Below are 7,440 nucleotides of genomic sequence, written 5' to 3'. Positions count from 1 at the left end.
TTCCATAACCCAATCAGTATTTGTTTTTATACCATGACCACAGAGGATACTTGACTGGGACTGGCTGACTTGAGCATGATCTGATGTCCTTTTACTCAAATCAAATCAAATCAAATCAAATCAAATCAAATCAAGGGAAACGGCACAAGCTTCCTCCGGTAGGCCGAATACGTTGTCTCTTACTGGACTGGCTTTTATGAGTAATATTATGCAAGTCATGAAAACGATGCACTCCTCCTCGTTATTAATCATTATTAACTGTGCCACGTCTCTGTGAGCGAAGGCTACCGAGTGGATTATCCGCTAACAGCGTGGACACTTGCCAGAAACTAAAATATTAGTCTGGTCATGGTTTAGTGTGTCAGAGGAATCCTTAAAAAAAAATACAACTACGTTATGATATAACTAATAAAAAGAAAAAGAAAAAGAGAGATCAGCCACTCTTCATCTACAAATAAAACTACATCACATGTTTTTTAACCCCCCCTCTCAGCTTATGACCATGTGAGGAGCAGCGAGTGCCAGATGAGGGCACCAGAGTCTCCACAACACCGGTGGTCTACCGCACATGTGACCTGAGCTGACCTGGTTTCCTGCACAGAGGCTGGCTTTCACAGGCCGAGCTCGCATCATGTAGCATAGCCGCTGGATCAAAAAAAACAGGAAAACAGTGGTCTTATGATGAGAGGTCATTTCCCTGGAGGTTTATTTCATATATCCAGCAGAAAATGCACACAAGAACGCGCATGCATATGTGCACTTATACAACTACGCACAGTGCTTCCCACAGGATCGCGTGAGACGGTGGTGGGCTGACCTTTGGACCCTCCAGGGGGTTTGGAGTCATGCTCTCTGGGAAGAAAACAAGTCTGTACAGTTTAAATTAAATGCATCAAGAGAATTGCTGGATCAGAGAATTTCCATTTCCATTTAGAATAAATGTACATTTATTCGACAGTATTAGATGCTCGTGAGGCTACTTTGCAGATTCAAATTCTTAATACAAAACATAAATCAACTAATACAGTATAATGTATTATTAAGTATATATATCTTTATCGGCTGCAACATTAAAGTGATGCATACAATAATGCATCATTATTAATTATTTACCCTATATTATTCTCACATGGGCCATTCTGAATTAGGAGTACTTTTACGTTGGTAATTCCTGCACTGTGGATATTTATCTCTGTTATGTTTATTTTTTAATTGCACAAATTGCATTGATAATACAAAATATTCGAAAAAAGCCTTTGCTTTGTATCTACCAGTTTGATTTCTGCAACTATGTTAATAAACCCGGAAGAAAATAAAACACAGCTGAGCTCCACTTCTCCAGCTGTGACAGTAGATGGCATCAGAGTGTGTGCGATCAGAACAGGATATGCACACACACACACACACACACACACACACACCATCAATGAGAGTTTGATTCGGACCGAGCACTTCCTCAGATCAGGTGAGTAATCCAGGGAAAGCCGTCTGTGTACATCCATCATGTTGCAAACAGGAACTGCTGATTGCGCAGACTTCTAATGATGCCAGTTTGCTTTAAAAACAAATGTAGCCCCATGGCTCAAGTTGTTTCCACCAGCGAACAACATGGCAACATTATACTTCCTGTTTACATCCACCAGAAGCCCCTAAATGATGGAAACTGTAGTTCCAAAAGCACAATTATCCCCCAAATTGACAAAATGTTGAGACCCCTGACCTGATGCTACGAGGAAGTCAGACAGCTGGCACTAATACATACGGTCTGCTGCCTGGAGTTGAGTTTGGAGGAAGATGTCAGAGTTCCACAAGCAACAAAGAATAATCACAGGGTTTTTATTTATAGTAATGTAATGGTCTCAAGACAAGGCTGAATGTTAATGTGTCTATGCAACGTACAAATAATTAATAAATAAGGAACTTGCTGCATGCTTAAATAAAGCAGTGCCCGTTCAAAACCTGCGTGGGTTTCCTCCGGGTTCTTCCTCCTGCAGAGCCGGTTAAGTGATGACTCTAAATCGCCCAGAGGTGTGATTGTGAGAATTACATTACATTTAGCTGATGCTTTTATCCAAAGCGACTCACATTTTTGCTCTATACACCACAGATACAGCAATGGTGAGCAACTAGGGGTTAAGTGTCTTGCTCAAAGACACAACGACAAGGACTAGCCGGGGCTCGAACCTCCAACCCTCTGATTGAAAGACGGGCACAGTTACTTAGCCACAGTCACCCACAGAATGAATGCTCGCCTGTCTCTATGTGTCAGCCCTGTGATAGCTGAGATCGGCTTTATTACAAATGTTATGTCAGCCTCTACATCTGCAACTTCAGTTTTAAAACAAAACTGAAATAATAAGTTGTAAAAAAAAATAATTATATAATCGGAAACCCCCCTCCAGAAATTCAGAAAACCTTGAAATAAAAAATATATACTTATAGGGAGTTAATGAGGTGATGAGAAGTTCAAGCCAACCCCCATCCCGCGGGGTCAGTGACGACATACAGATCAATGTCATGTGCAATAACTGCAGACGGAGCAGTATGTACTCTCCAATGTGTACATACTGATCCTGTCTGTCTGGAAACAGGGCTCGGCAATTAAGAAATCATACACGGTTGTCACCACGCACGCACACACACACACACACGCACGCACGCACACACACACAGTCTATTTAACCATCAAACACACACATACATACCTCAGTCTTTGTGAAACATGTTCTCTCAACATATTTTCCCCAACACACTAAGTCAAAGGCGCGCATGTGCATGTGCACGTGCGCACGCTTCTGCCTGGGAGCAGGGAGGCCTTGGACGGCGTCCAAGCTGATTAGATGGAGAGAGGAAGCAGCACAGCATGATCAAAGATCTGTTTCCCTCCCTCCCTCCCGCTCCTTCCTCCCACTATATCACTCGCTCGGGCTCCGTAATCACATCGGTAAAATCAGCAGGGGAAGGCAGGAAAATATATATATACATTTATATAGCCAGCGCACACACAAAGAGGTGCAGTGGCCCAAAAGGATTCTCATTTCAGAAGAATATAATTCTTGACACTGAGCTTTGCTCGGTGGAGGGACCCGCTATCAACAAGTGCATGTCCTTGGTTTTCTTCAATAAACAGCTTTATTATTGTGAGCAGTAAAAGAAGTCAAAGCATCTACACACTTGTCAAGGTACACTACCGTTCAAAAGTTTGGGGTCACTTAGAAATGTCCTTATTTTTCAAAGAAAAGCACTGTTTTTTCAATGAAGATAACATTAAATTAATCAGAAATACACAAAACATTGTTTATGTGGTAAATTACTATTCTAGGTGGAAACGTCTTGTTTTTAATGAAATATCTACACAGGTGTATAGAGGCCCATTTCCAGCAACTATCACTCAGTGTTCTAATGGTACATTGTGTTTGCTCATCGCATAGAAGACTAATGGATGAAAACCCTTGTGCAATTATGTTAGCACAGCAGAAAACAGTTATGCTGGTTAGAGAAGCTATAAAACTGGCCTTCCTTTGCGCTAGTTGAGTATCTGGAGCATCACATGTGTGGGTTCGATTACACTCTCAAAATGGCCAGAAAAAGAGAACTTTCATGTGAAACTCGCCAGTCTTTTCCAGTCTATTCCAGTCTATTCCAGTCTTTTCCAGTCGATTCCATGCGAGAAGTTGCGAAGAAACAGAAAATTTGTCGCCAAACTTTTGAACGGTAGTGTATGTTTAGTAGTTCTGAAGCTTTTAATAATGTAACTTTGTTGTATTTGTTACAGCAATCAATAAATGAAACGCTCTTACAAAAAACTAAAGAGCAAGAATTTGGTATTTGTGTCTGTCGTCTTTCCACCTCCCTACCAGCAAGAAAAAACAGGTCCACAGACTGCAGCTATCTGATGGTGGGGAATAGCATTGAAACAGCTGACATTTGGATGTTTACAGTTCACCGAGTGCATGTTTAACCTCTAGGTAATCCACGACAGTGCACTGTACTGTACACAGTACACGCTGCATTATATCTGCAGCTAGAATCGGACAGGTCGGCGGGGCTGCAGGTCGGACTTAGTGGGCGAAGCCAGGTCACAAAGATTAGGCCCTTCTGGGCTAAGATGATTTTATCAGTGCAAATGAGCTAATGACCGAGTCTGAGCCTGTTTATTTAACGAGCCCCCGGGTCACGCGGTGCACGGACGCTTAGGAAATTATGGTCCCAACGAGACCACGAAGCAGGGCGCGCTTTGGCCGCGGCGACCTTGTGATTGACGGGTCGATACCACGCCGTTAACCGGTCACAGAACTTCAGAGGGGTGTTTTTCCGTTCACGACAGGAAAATGACGCCCATTGGTCCACAAACCAATAGGTGACATTAGTCACAGTGACTCCCTCCGCTCCTTATGAACAGTCTATGATCGTATCGGAGCGGATGCACATTGATGTCATTTATCAGGCGGACAGAAAAACACGACTTTATGAATGCCAATGACGCTCAGAATTTTCTGCATGGGTTGTCGGGTAACGCTTTGCTAATACGGTCACCATGACAACTCCATCAGGTGAGAAACTGCACATCAATGATGTGTTTACAGCTCATCCTGCTGCTCCCAGAGGCAAAAGAATATATTTATATTCCTCAGGGTTAAGCATCTAATCATGTCATGTTACATTTCATTTAGCTGACGCTTTTATCCAAAAGGGACTTACATTTTTCCTTTACACCGTAGACCAGGGGTGTCAAACTCATTTCAGTGAAGGGGCCACATGCTGCCCAGTTTGATCTCAAGTGGGTCAGACCAGTGAAATCATAGCATAATAATGCATACAAATTGACAATATTTCTCTATGTTTAAATCATTGGTGAAGGTGTTTGGATGATAAACACTATTTTAAGGTCTTTCTGCGATAAACTAGAAACATAAAGACCAAAAACTCAGACATCAGCCCACTGTTTATATCCCCTCTGCAGATTCCCTCTCTTTGGGACGCGTTTGTGACGCCACTTAACTTTCATGACATGATCCATTTTTAACGACTTGCAACACAAAGCCTCGCGGTGAAAAATACACTGAAATGTCCCAAAACCTTCTCCTCCATTTGCAGCTTGTATTTTCTCCCTGAATTTCGTCACAACGTCTGTTTTTTTCTCCCGATCATTGATGGTGCGCCGTCTGTAGCCACACTGACAGCACGGGTCCAGTCCACTCCGACCCAGCTTCTACGAGAGCGCTAACAATGTAACTCGCTGTAGTGGTGTCTGTGGGGGTGTCAACTCAAGGAACCGCCAAAGTCTCATCAACACCACGAATAAATACGGCCAGTTGAGCAACATCTTCTCTCATCGATTGCAACTGAAAATGCTCCAAATGACTTTACTTTATGCTTCTTTTGGCTCCAAATCTGCTGAACGATCGGAAATCCTATCCGTCACAGTATTCCTCATTAGGCTAATGTTGGCAAAAGCCTGTCACTTTAAAAAATAAATAATTAGAACAGTTATCCCAGGTGTTTCAGCTGTTTGCTCACACAGCAGAGGAGAGTTTGTCAACTTGTGACGGGAGCGCGGCGTTGCCATGGAGCCTCTGAGTGCATTCATGCACGCTCTGGTGGTTTCTGCCCTATCACACGAGATCTGAAGGGATTCAGCGTGAATACACGGACGTTCACCCTCGGAGGCAGCGGTCGGATTCCAGCACCGTGACGCAGCAGAACGACAGCCGGACAGAAAGTGCCGACGCGGCAGAGTGCTTTGAACGCCGTCTTGGAGTCATTACCGGCTACTTATTAATGTTTCAAAAACGACGCAGAAAGTGGGAAAAAAAAAAGTGGGAGCTCATTCCAGCCTGTTCTCCCCTTGTTCTCTCGCCCTCGCTCTCCTTCTCTCCCTCCGTGCCAGCGGCGCCGCGTCCTCCTCCGCTCCATTCTTTTATTTACAGCAATCATCCGCTCTGTGTGCTCATTGTTTTCCCCGCTCTCATTGACTATGTATGGCTGCCGGTTTCTCTGCCAGCGACTGCAATTACCGGCCGCTGAGAGAGTGTGCGTGTGTGTCTGTGTGTTAGTGTGTGTGTGGGTGTGCTTTCATGTGCACATTATGTGTGTGCATTTCTCAGCGAGCATGCATATTTGAGTGCATTTATGTGACTTTGTGTCTGTAGGTGTCTGTCTGAACACAACTGTGCACACACACGCTATCCCTCTGGTCTGCACGCAACAGTGCACGTGTGCGTGTGTGTGTGCATTAGTGTGTGTGTTGTGGCTTCTCTCTCGTCGGCGGTGTAAAAACTCCCCGTCTCTCCTACTGTGCATTAAAGCCCCACTTTGTATGTCCCTCCTGTCAAACTGAACCCCCCGTCATCTCGTTGTTCCATCTAGACTAATGACTAAAAGTATTTTTAAGTACCTGTGTGGGTGACAGGTGACAGGTGACAGGTGACGGGTGGACGATAAACGCCTCTGTATGGAGAACAATGTGACATTTCATGAACGATCAAATGTGATTTGAGATGTATTTATCTGTAAGACTTGGCTGAAAGGAATAAATCGGCCCCACGAATATGAAATGAAAAGAAGTAGAGACAGTCTTGTGATGGGGATCCCCCTAAAATAAAAATGAAAAAAAAAGATTGCAAGTGTGTGTGTGTGTGTGTGTGTGTGGTGGGGGGCAATATTTGAGGCCTTTGTTGGAGTTGTTGGAAACAGAGGAATATTCTCCTTGTGGAAAGTTGATGTTCCACAATATTTATCCAGCTGAGTGTGAGTGAGCAGGTCGTCGTGGTTCAACTGAAACTGAACAGCTTGAAGATGCCCCCCCTCGCAGCTCTGTTCTATTTGTTGCTCCAGTGTTCCTCTCTCTCTCCCGCTGTCAGACATTTCTACGTGTGCATGTACATCTTACGGCCATCCAGAGCTCATACAGACCGTGGTTACATATGTCAAATATGTTGTGGCAAAAAAAAAAAAGAAATCAAAAAGTAAAAAGCTGAAATGTTGCGTTGGCGTTTGTACGCTGGTGGTTGAAAAGTTGATGTATGGATGAAAGCAAACAGCAACAAAGTGCAAGGAAGTGTCAAATAAATCATGATGTGCGCGAAGCGTGTGACGTGAATGTCTTTTGACATTGAAGAGATGGGAAATGGCAGCGGACAGATACAGCAGGTCCGTGGGGAGCGATGAGGAGACGTGACGTACCCCGAATGAATACATGGAATCAACAAAAATGCAGTATTTTTTCCCCCGTTTGTTTGATGGCAACCAACTGGAGGATCAGCGGCCCCGAGCAAGTCAGTATATTTGCATAAAAGTAGTGATGAAACAGTAGCATTCATTTTTTTCTTCTGGAAATTTGGTAAACATTTGCTTTCCATTGGGATGGAAGCCGGTCTTTGTTCACCAGCCAGCTAGTGTTATGCGTTGATAAACACATCGGTCATGATGCTGCAGTTA

This window comes from Taurulus bubalis (assembly GCF_910589615.1).
Source record: "Taurulus bubalis genome assembly, chromosome: 17".
Taxonomy (NCBI): domain Eukaryota; kingdom Metazoa; phylum Chordata; class Actinopteri; order Perciformes; family Cottidae; genus Taurulus; species Taurulus bubalis.
This window is presented reverse-complemented; position numbering follows the sequence as displayed.